At 40.0% G+C, this 12,418-nt stretch overlaps 1 protein-coding gene across 4 annotated transcripts in view; it reads right to left on the minus strand.

The window, feature by feature from the left end:
* The window catches only part of TMEM266 (transmembrane protein 266), an 86,463-nt gene that overhangs the window by 59,467 nt on the left and 14,578 nt on the right, over window positions 1-12,418 (minus strand). For 3 of the 4 annotated variants that reach the window (XM_080396864.1, XM_080396866.1, XM_080396867.1), the window contains exons 2-3: window positions 1,401-1,557; window positions 115-215 (exon numbers count right to left, since the gene is read on the minus strand). The gene's annotated coding sequence lies outside the window, so the exon portion shown is untranslated. The remainder of the gene's footprint in view (window positions 1-114; window positions 216-1,400; window positions 1,558-12,418) is intronic. The other variant, XM_080396865.1, reaches the window with a different exon arrangement.

The following is a 12,418-nucleotide window of genomic DNA, read 5'->3' on the forward strand; positions in this document are numbered from 1 at the left end:
TATTTACAGACTGAATTGTTAGTATCAGTCAAGTATTTACAGTGGAGAAAAATAACGTAGCAACAGTATGACCCTTAACAATCACTTGATACCAAACAATAAAACTGAACTTACATGTTTTGCGAAGCCATTTCCAAGTCTTTATATCACGTCTTCTAACCTTATAATAAGGCAAAACATAGTCAATGCATTCTCAGATTTTCCAGATAATGTGCCTGGGTATGCAAAAAGAAAGGGTCTACACTGTGATCACCCTCCTCAAGTTGTTAAGTCAGCCAAAAGCAATTTAATTATTCATATGAAGAAAAGAAAAACGACCAACAACCAGAAAAACACACATATCACAGAAAAACACACACTCCATTTATCTATAACCTTGTAATAGCTCTAAAGTCAGAGTAAGAAGCAAATCTTTTTCAGATAAACCTTCCCCGATACAGCAGAGACTTACTTCTACATTCATTTGATACAGCTGAGACTTAATTTCTACATTCATTCGATATCAAGGGAAGTCTCTTCCCTGGCCTTTGCAGTCCTTGAATTATTTATTATATCCCTAAGGTAGCAAAATACTACAACATTTGCCTGAAGTTATGTACTGAAGGGATTTGGTGAATCCGTACCTATGACAGCTTTATTATAGCAATTGTTATGCCTACTAGCACGACAAAACTAAAACTTATCAGGCTTGTTTTGCTATTTAGCTCCCTAACACCTTATTTTGGGTTGACATTTTACAACACTTTTCAAAAAAACACTATTTAACAGAAAATTTTACCCAAAGCAATTGTCCTAAGCACTCAGCCTGAGCAAATGGTAATGTCACAAGGTACCATGCACACATCTTGCGAGACTGAGGAAAACTGAGAATCCTGCTATAACTGCATTCACAGACCTGGAGAATAAAAGGTGAATGGGGATATAGCTGATTTCGGAAATGGGAATAAAATTGATGGAAACTGGCCTTAGAGAACAGGGAGACAGATGTAGATATGGGAATTCCTTAACACAGTAAAAGATTCACCATTTGTTTGGGAAACAGCCCAGTGCTAATACTCACAACCTCCCTCTCAAAGGGGTTTAGAAAACAAAACAATGACAAAAAATGTACAGCCATTATCTTTTAGATCAATCTCAAGATTTTGAGGGAACTTAAGTCATAACAGTGGGGCCAGCAACACTGCAGTTCTTTCATAGGACATGAACATGAAATATCTGCCCCTCCAGAATACACTAAGTCTCTGTCTTTTGTTAATTTTTTTCCTAAAGCTAGAAATACGTTCACAGTCATACACGATTTTGTTTTACACCTCAACCAGATCTGACCAGTGGCAACACCAATAAGCCAGACCTGCTCCCTCCTACTGGAGTTGCCAGCTCTACAGATAAAATCTGCTCACCACCAGGACTGAAGGAGAAACTCGCAGCCAGGCAGCAAGCTCTTCTGATAGCTCTGATGGCTCCACAGGGAGCAGAGTCCAACTCGCCTTAGCCGAAAGGATCGTTACCATGACATAAGGTGCTCACAAAGGTGAGACGAGTAAAGTGGAGAGAGACCTGAAAGGAGATAGAGGGAGTCAAGTCTCCAAAGGACTCAGTGGAGCCTTCCAGAGAGAAAAAGTGGCAAAAAGTGAGTAATTTCTGGTGCAGATGACTAATGTATTACCTAATGTAACGAATTAAAAAGACCAGTAGTTAATACGTGCAGTAAGAGAGCAGCACAACTGAAACCTTCAAAATGGACGTAATAGGTTGTGTATATCTATATCCTAAATGGATTACCATGATTCATGCTTCTTTCTAGGCTTTATGCAAGCAACAGAAATGTCTTAACATATACTAACATTTTGCAGAAATTTATTTTTTCCATCCACTCCACCTCATCTGTTATGTTCAAAACTTCCTTAAAAAACCCCACAACTTTTATAGCAACAACAAACCCACCACTTCAAACTTCCACAGGAAATTTCTGTGCAACCAAGTAGTGTTTAAAGGCAACAAGGAACAGCAGGATATTTTACTCTTCTGCACTTATCTCTCACTTGCATTCCTATAGGATATGGTGTAGGCAAAGAGCAATGATGTGGCTGTCCTCCCTACCAACAGAGACAGGCTGGGGGCAGAGGGCAACATTTGGGTATGCCATCCACCACTCAAGTGGAATTTTTTCTATACCTTTTCACACTTATCCCACTCAGTGCTTGGTAGACAAAAAAGCCTCATCTCTCATGGTCTCATGCCAGGGAATTAACTAACAGTTCCAGGGTTTGGGTTTCAGGGGGTTTTCCCCACTTTTTGGAAGAGACCAGACAGCACATTGTACATGCTGAGCTGCATGTGAGTATGAGCAATGCCCATTTTGTAAGAGTTCAGCGATTCTATTTGTTCTGTGGTTTAAGTGTTTTCAAGGCGAGATGGCTATATAACGAGCAGAGTTTCCCCAAGTTAAAGAGAGTTATAAAGGAGATATGACAGAAAGGAAGGAATTATCCCAAAAAGTTTTAGTGCGGGCTGTGAGGTGGTATAAAAGCCAGGAACATTCACCAGACGAAATGGCTAACATACTGTCTTGTATGTATCAAGAGGAGAGTGCAATTTGGTGGGAAGTGTATTTCTGCATCTGGTTTTCTGCATAGTCACGTTCATAGACTAGTAGCCCAGCTTAAAATGTGTGGGATCACAGGTCAAGCCTCAGCAAAGCTGACTCGGCTCCTCACCCCTCTGCAGTAGCTGAAAGAAGTTGCTCAGCTTTCCTCTGTCCTTTGCACAGGTATTACACACCAGCATTTCTCAAAGCTTTTGCAAGGTACCCTTTAATTGATTATGATTTCTTTCACCCTCCTCTCTGTTGGGGCACTGGCAAACAACTGCTTCACAGTTCAGGGGTTATGCTCAGAACCATGCGGGTTGAAAAGCGGGGTCACGCGCTGTAGTGGAGCAAAGGTTCATGCCACTGCCCTTGCCCAGCACACATCCTGCCTGAGTTCGTTTGTTAATGTTTAGATCAACCTATTGTCAGTCACCACACCTCAGCTGCAGCTTGCTAATAAAGAGATAAAGTCCAGCTTAAAAACATGAAGCATAGAACAGATTTTGAAAAACTTACATTAAAGCATAGCACGTGTGTGTATGTACACTCCCAAGTTTAAAAAAAAACCCACTACACAAAACCTCAACAACCACCTTAAAAAAAAAAAAAAAAAAAAGATCTGTATTCCATTTGTGCATGAAACCCATGACTTTTAGCATTGATGTAAGCACGGTCTTACGTGCCACAATGTAGTATGCTCAATGCCGGGTGGGGAGTAGGAAGATCGTTTAATTTAAGCCTTTTGCAACCAAGTCTCTACTAACTTGTAACCTGTTTAACTGAGCCGAGTCAAGACCCCATGGTTCAGTGTAGTTTTTTGCATTTGCTTATGTTCTGGGGGGCATTATCATGCAGCTGTAAGCTCCTGTACAAAATACAGACACTAACTGAAACATCTGAATTTAACAAGTAGCTACAACACCAAACTCTGACATGTTCTTCTAAGAAAAGATTCTTCCACAAAGCTCCCCAACAGCAGCTTAGACACATGAACAGGTTCACAGTTTGCATTCAAAATAAATAGAATAAGCCACACTTGAGGAAACGCTGCTGTTAGCTGCAATGCAGGTTTTAGGTATCTTGCCCAGCTTCTGCTCCTTCCTCTGCCCATGCCATCGCCATGCATCTGCACACACCCCACCTTAGCGTAAGCTGGACCAAGAAACTGATTTGGAAAAATTTTTCTTTTCCTGCACTTTTTTTTAAAAAAGCAGGATTGCTTCCCTGATACAGGTCACAGTACAACTCCAAAAACAGTTATGTCAGCAAAAATGAGAAGGTAGGGCAGCGCACTATGGGCACAACCATAGAAACAATCAGCATGGTGGAGAAATACTCAAATCAAAGATAATGTGTTGAGCCCTGGCCATTGGCAATATTCAACCAGAGTAAGCACCCAAACTGAAAGTGCTTAACAGATTGGGAAAGGGGTAGAAATAAAAAGAGCTTCTGTGTGGGGTTTTTTTCCTCCTTCTGTGTCATGCTGGAGCTTTTTATTCTGTATCTAGTACACATCAGGAAATGGAATTTTGTTTCCTTTGTGCAAAATAAGTTATGTTCTTATTTCAGTCTATAAATAAAAATTCTTGTAGTCTAAAGCCCAAACGCAAACTACTGCTATTAAAGTTCCTACTGAGCAATCCTAAGGAGGTCATAGAGCTATTCAGAAAAATGGAAAGAAGAAATAATTTGAAATAGGAACTGGGGAAACACCTAACCAGACATTACCCCAGAAGCTTTCAAAGTGAATGGGGAAATGTGATTTAGGGGTAGATACATCAAGCTCTTGTGAATTAGACTAGCCCCATTGTCTTTTGTGATCAACACCACCGATACCACCCTGTGGATCAGCACTGAACATATGACTGTTCCTCTCTACTAGTGCAAATCTCATTTCTCCAAGGACTGAAACTAGGCTCCCCATGATCACAACCTGCCAATTCTGACAACTGTTTTGGTTTTAACCTCTCCATGAGAATTTTAACCAGCTCCACACATCTGCATTTAGAAAGTTTTATTGGTCATGTATGTCAAAACCTCTTCCTTCAGAAATCCAGTAACTTGCACTTCTGCAGGAGAAACCCTGAAAATCTCCTGCAGGAGAGGTCCCACCAATTCCTTGCTTCACTTCAGGTTGAACAAAACTGGTTTTTTTTTTTCCCTAATGGGTGAACAGGTTTACTGTGATAAAGAATTAAAAAGCTTCTTTTGATTAAACTGACCCTCCCTAATCCCACTTCTACTGAAGACAAAAGTTTGATAAAGTATGTGTTTATATGGCTCTATACAGTTGAATAAGGAATACTTCCTTTGTTTTTTAAAAAACAAGAATTAGTCAGAAGATTATGACTGCAGAATGCCACACAGAAAACAGTAAATCAACTTCCTTAACAAGTCAAGTATATTTGATACATATTTTCACACTGCAGATTCCCAGTTCCATTCCTATCTTCACATTCCCATGCAGTATCCAGAAAAGAAAAGGAGGTACAAGAGAGAGCTTTTTATTTCAAGGAAGAAGGGACATCAAATTTTGCATCTTTTTAAATGTGATGTATTAAAAAACTTTACTGTAGATTCCTCCATAAAAAAAGGAAAAAACCTTCCATCACAGCAAAGTTACTTAGACTGGAAAAAATCAAGCATTCAGAAATTAGGGAAATGACAGATTTGAACTTGCTCATGTGGCCATAATTCTATTCCCTTGTGGGATCACCCTGTATGCTGAAATTAAGCAGAATGCTGTTTAGGGAAAAAGGAGCGTGTACTCTTGTAACTAAAGACTGTCTCATTGTTCGTAAGTATAGTTCATACTTCCTAGAGAACAGTTTAGATGGGCCAAAAAGGGAGAAAAATTATCTCGTGTATAATCATAATAAATCTCTCTGCAAATGCATCATGACCATTGGTTGAATTTTGAACTTTTCAGTATTGCAGATCTGGACAACAGGACAAATAACACTAGCTGGAAGAAAGACTTTAGAGGAGAACTAGACTAATACAAATTCCTAGGACAGCCCAGCCAAGCTCACCCTCTTGCAAGGAGTTTGCAGATGTGCAGTACGTGGCACTTGCAGACCGAAAACGAACAGGAGGAGCTGCTCTGTTTGGGATGGTTACAAGAAGACTCATGCTCCTTCCCTCTGCTATCTCTTCACCTACAAGCTGGGAAGAGAGGGTGGGGTCTATGTAGCAGATCTACAAACAGGGTTCCAACATGCAAACACTCCAGCATGAATATGCTTTTAACACATACCAGTGCTTCCCTGACAGCTCCTTCAGGCTCTCCTTCCAGTTCATGCCACACAGTGCGTACTGGCACTGTTGAAATTCAGTTGTTCTGATATACAATCAACAATTTCCAGAAAAGGCACGTGTCCAGCAGGTACTGCAGCAAGCAATCCATAAGGTAGCCAATTCTGAAGATGTCATGGGCCAAAGAATGGACTGAGGGCCTTCTGCTTGCCGAATTGTAACACTATGGCAAATAACAGGAGCAATATGGCATCTCAAAAATCTGGAAGAACCAAGTAACTACCAAGGATACGCAAACAGAAAGTTTGCTTTCAGCTCCTTCATAAAAAACATGCATTCATTCAGCAAGAAGATTACTCATTTGATTTCTTACTCTGGAGTAAATTCAAAGTAAATTGCCATTTACCTTACCATTTTACAAACTGCCCCCATTTAGCTGTAAGAAATTGGTGATCCAACAGTTGCTCTCCATACCTTCCCCATGTGGTTAAAGTGGAAGAAAAAAAGCCCCACACTACAGGGTTGAGTCCAGAGAATGAACAGAAGACAGCAACCACATATTTAAAAGGTCCCTTTACAGATTTGTCTAGTCTTTTAAGTTTGGACCTGCTTAATAAGAAGGGAAACCACAAACAGCATGTTTCACATGAGCATTAGGCACAAGGCTGCCAGCTTACACTGTTCTATTGTATGTCTTCACATCTCCTGCTCTGCTTATGACTCCAACTGCTGGAGACAGTACTTTGATTTGAGAAAAAGCGAGGTGTCACCTACATATGTGGCAGCACCGCTTAGACCAGTCGTGGCTGGCTCCTAGTGAGATGATCTCTCTTTACAGCCCAGCACAAGGATACTAACAGGGACCATGGGCTTGGAAAAATAACTCCAGCAGGATGCCATGCTGATACTGCTTCCGGGCTCACAGCTGGAAAGCTCAGTATCAGTTAGCTTTTGCGATGTGCCACTGCACATGTTGATAGGAATGAGCCTGGCATCAACAGCTCCACTGGACTGAAAACATCTGGGTTTTTTTCCCCATCTGAGAAACTAAATGACTCTGGGGTCTGTCAGCACATGGTTAGAGGATTATTTAGACAAATTTTGTAACACAGACAACTCCCTGGCCCCTCAACCCAACAAAGATTTTTTTTGTGCTACAAATTCTAGTTCTCAAAAGGGAAAAAAAACCAACCAAAAAACCCACGAACTCCAGTCTCCCTTGGATTAAATATTAAATTTGAAACACAAACAAAGTTTATATTTGCTTGGCTAATAACAATTCCATTTCTGAATTTTAAATGTTTGGGAATGACACTAACCTAGCTGAGTCATAATAAGCTCAATTATTACTATTGGAAGCAAATAAAGTACCAATTTAGAGTCAAAGAAGTTTGATTTGCTTGCATCTGTCAAGAGTCAACTCTTGGATTTCACTTCTAAGTTCTCATTTTCTTACTCTCAGCACTACAGTGAAAGGTCACTGCCCAGAGACCTGCAGCCATGTCTTTTCAAGCCAAGCAAGACTGGTCCAGTCACTCTTTAGAACAGTAATGAAAAAATACACACACTTTTCGACATCCTAGAATGAATGGTTTTAGTTCTGTATAGATACCTTGCAGGTCTTTTCTGATTAGATTTGAGTTAATCACACATGCACTTAACTTTTGCAGTCTGCTAATCACTTTTGAGGTAACAATACAAGTCCATTTGAATCCAACAGCAAAATTTACTTGGACAGAGCTGGAATTTCACTCAGGCTTTTAACAACAGCAACAGATAACACAAATACTTGAGCCAACCTGCTTTGAGACATCCTTCAGTATGATGTATGTCTCAATTCAGAGGGGTGACACCTTCAGTCTGTCTTAGGGGATACTGTCTTAGTCAGATGGAAGTACTAGGGTCACACCATGCCATGAAAATAGTTAAATCTCAGTACATTTTAATCTCCATCCATGATATCTGCTGCTTATCTTACTTGTAGGTTAACCTTCTAATAAATAACAAGCCTGAGTATCTGCCCATATCCTTAGATTAATATAACTTGAAGACTGCCTTTCAGCCATTAGACTTCAACCTTAAGACTCTTCCTCAAGCTATTAATTTTGCTTTTCTTTAGAATCCTGGGCCTAACAGATTCTGGATTGAAATGCCTTTAGAAAATTTTAAAGTATTCTCTAATTTTGTAGAGGAGCTGATGTCAAGCAAAATACAAAAGACTCACAACACTACAAGAAGAACGGGGGAAGTATAAAGAAAACCTCATGAGAAATTCTTGGCATTTAATCTCTTGGAGCTGGGTATTTCAATGTATCTGCCAATTATGGCTCTATGAAGCCATATGTATTTCTTATATTTCTGCGTAAGGAGACTGAAAAGGAAATTCTTTAGACCAATCCTGTCTCACAATCAGCAGTACAGATTCAACACAAACCTAAGCAGACTAGTGCTAAATCCAGTCAAGCTATTAGACAAGTCAAAACCACCATCTGGAAGTAAAGATTTCATTCTAAAAACCAACTATACTACAAATATATTTTTGAGAAATATCTATCTTCTGTCATTCCTGACAAGCATTATGGGCAACGTTTCAGACAAAATGCAATAAATTTATATGAATTTATGGCTTTACTGTGTATCTTGCAAAAGCAAGTATATAATAATTAGCCCATTGATGTGAAATACATTGTTCGTCTCCCAACAGCACTATGCTCTGTTGTTTAGCTTTTGGAAACAAATAGCCCAGCTATTTTGATGGCAAATTTACAAACAGTTGCAGTATTTAATCCTAGTGATGCATACAGGGTAAACCTCACTCTGCAAGAGCAGACAGCTAATAGAATTCTTGAATTCATGTCCTGTTTGGTACTTCAGAGGAAAGGTATTTCATGCAGTACACGTGGACACAATGGTCATGCTGTTCATGGCTGGAAAAACCTTTCCTGACCACTGGGAGCCTAAAATGCAAGATTTGACTACCTTATTGTAGTATGCAGCATACTGATAGTCATTTTAACGTACAGCTAGTGCATTTAACTGTATAATCCTAGCTTCCTCAGCAGGTGATGGAATGCATGTACTACATATTATAGGCCAGGTTTCTAACACAAAATACCGATGGCGAGGGACTCAGTCCAAGCTGTGAGTAAGCAGGCCCTGCCCTGACAGTCTGGAGGAATGCAGCCATTTCAACTGGCCAGTAACTTCCACATTAGCAGTGAAGTCTGCACCTTTCCCCCTTCACTTCTAACTGAGGTCTGGAAGACAACATCACAAGGAGACACACATGGCCAGTGTATGTTTGGAGACTGCCTAGACTGTCTGCTGCAAACACATAGGTAAAAAACCAATTCTTCCCACTGGACCTGGAAACGGGATGCGAACAGGCTGCTCTTTGTCCTGCAGCAAAAAGTCACTATAGTGCAACAGCTAGCATAATTTATTTTTTTTTTTTAGAAGTATAAAGGGGAAAGAAAAAGCAGAAACCTGAATGGTCTCTGCAAAAGTTCATCTAGTTGACTATGGCCCTGCTCATTCTGGGAGGGTTGGACTAGATGACCTTTAAAAGGTCCCATCCAATCCCAACCATTCTATAGTTCTATGAAAAGCAGCACAGCAATGGATGGGGAGAGAAGGGACAGGATCTGGTTTGACACCTGTTGCAGCCAAATCCCAGGATATGGCCTGGTGAAGAAATCATGTAACAAAAAGCCAACACCCTCAAGGTCTGCTTCAATATGCAACTACAAACTATATACCTCATGAACAATTACACTTTTACTTCCACCTTACATTGTGCATTTAAAGTAGGTAGTTTTAAGCTTAAAACCCAGTATGTTCTTTTAAAAATAATAATTTCAAGCACTATCTGTACGTAAATAAATGCTTTGGAACTTTGAAGCTCTCGTTTTTCTACTTATAAAAACAAAAAAAAAATTTGTGTGTGTGAACTTTAAGCATTAGGTTTTCAGACCTTTTTTACTAGAAGTAATTGATTTATTAGTTATTTTGCATGGAATACAAGAAGGATCACTGAGGTATGCAGGAGGAATAGCTTCTGAAAATGCTGAAAAGCATTTGCTCTGCACAGGCATGCACAATTTCTCCTGCAGGCTGAATCTATTTGCTTATTCATATAAATCCATATTAAAATGCATTCAGCTACTGGTCATATAACACACCACACATGGAAAGTAAAAATGCTAGACTGATCTTTCTCCCCCTTCAAGAATACATAACTAACATCACCATCCCCACCCAGCCCCCATCCCTTTTAAACTCTGCAAAAACAGGGAGGGCTGGTAGATAATCTTGTCACATGAGTAAGTAAAGGGAAACCCAAGCCACTGAATAAATTCCCAAGAGTGCAGGAACACCCACCCATGAACCCACTTTGTTTTAAAGTGGAGAACTGTCAGCTCCTGCTTTTCCACTGATACCATCAGTATCACAGAGAAACTTGAGATTAAATTCTCAGCTGCTAAGGGCTCACAAAGTTTACTCTTCACTAGGAAGCTAATCTTACTGTGATTTAACACTGTGAGCACAGAACCAGTTTTCCCTGTGGCACACTAATCTGGTGCTACTGCTAACATACTAAGAAATCCAGGTTGTAAAGCAATGAGTATGGTACTCTGGGACTCAGATTTTAAATTTACTTCTGTAAAGGACTTTGAATCTGGGCCTTAAGACACATGGTAGAACTGAGCACTATCACATCTAACCATGCTAATCAACCAAGATCCCAGCAGAATGTTAATGAGTGAGAGCCACTGAGCAACAAGAACAATACTTCAGTATGTCAGAGGCAAATAAAACTCATGCTACGGTTCAAATAGAAGTGTGTTGCTGTGATGCTGCTTCAGCTGTTAGGACTTTGGTGCCTGCACACTACTTCAGGTGCCCAAGTGCTTTCATAGGACTATACCATGACTCCGTGGACCACAGTTCTCCCTTCAAGGAGATGGCAGCCGGAAGGAGGGGGAGAAAAAAGGGGGAAAAAAAAAGAAAAAAAAACTAAAAAAAAGCGGGGGAAAAAAAGCACTAAAGTACTTCCCTGCCTTAGAGAGGTGTTGATCATAAACTTAAAGATAGCATAGTGGTAAGATACAGTGATAAGGAAAAGCAACTGATTAGTTGAACAAAAACACAGAGAACCCTCACCTTGGAGCTGGTCTTCCCTGAAGTGGCACCAAAAACCCCAAAGGTGCTCCACAGCCCAGCGAGGCTTCTGCCATCACAAACGCAGCGAGAAAGTACAGGAAACATTGCACAGACAGGGACCAGGCTTCAGCTTCCCCAGCAATTCCAGAAGTAAACTTTTCAGTAATTTTGCTACTCAGTACTTACAAAGTCTTAGTAAAATGGGAAGAAACAAACAGCATATAAAAACCTCACATGTATTTTCCACTAAGTCATATATGTTAATTCCTAGGCTGCTCTTTAAATATAGTTTATTTACAGTTGAAAAAAGCTGGGGAGATGAACTGATTGAGAGAAGTTATTCACATTTCAAATACCTGGCACTAACTCTGAATCAGACCACAGCTGATGTTGCCTGTGTATTAAGTAATCATAACAAACATATTAAAGGAGATGTAAGTGTTCATGGAAAAGTGTATCACACCTGACAGTGTCTGCTGGAGAAAGATAGTACAATGGACAAGTCTATACAACAGACTCTGCTACCCTGGAGTTCAGTCCAGGGAATATATAAAGCAGATGTATTTTAAAAAGCTTTGCTTACTCACTATTTTCTTAAAAACAGAAGATCATGAAGATGACAGGACAACCCAACCACACGGGCCCCCAGGAAAAAATCTTAGTCACCCTTCAACATTCTGTGCTGTTGTCCCTAAGCATCTACCAGAGCAAGTGAAGGGCCTTCTGGCTCTTTTGGCATCACACAGAAAAGCTTTGGCCACCCCTGCATGACCCAACATAGCAGTCATCCCGACACCCTCCACAGCTCTATTTTAGCAGTATCTTATTTAGTACGTCAAGTCCCATGACCCATATCCAATAAGGAGGTTCTAATACACTGATGAGATAAAAGGCTGCTTTTCAAGCAATGGTTATGCAAGGGATCCATACAGCAACGCAAGCTCCAAAACACTAAACAAATACTAAGTTACAAATAAAGCACATTCCTGCTCTTAAATCCATAACACATACCAATCACCTGCTTCAAACTAAACTGTGTCTGTTACAATTGCAAACACAAGAGCTTTGTTAAGATTTATGATTTCACCTTTATTAAAATTAAAAAACCTCCAAACTTTACCAGGATAGTCATTAACATTTCTAGGAGGCGGGAAACTCAGAGCAACATGCCCAAAGCAGGGAGATGACAGCAAGGAAGCTACATCTGTATTAGCTTCTGGATTAAAAACATGACGAGCTGGCCAAACTGCTAGAATTTTTTCAGAAGTATTTTTACATGAACATCGCACTAACCCCTCCACCCAATCACTATCTACTAAATAATTTATCAATCTCCAGCCAAAGACTTACTAGCACTTTCAATAAAACAAGTAAATTAATGAGTACATACACCCTAAATAAACCCCAAGT

Source organism: Falco punctatus (assembly GCF_963210335.1).
Source record: "Falco punctatus genome assembly, chromosome: 7".
Lineage (NCBI taxonomy): Eukaryota > Metazoa > Chordata > Aves > Falconiformes > Falconidae > Falco > Falco punctatus.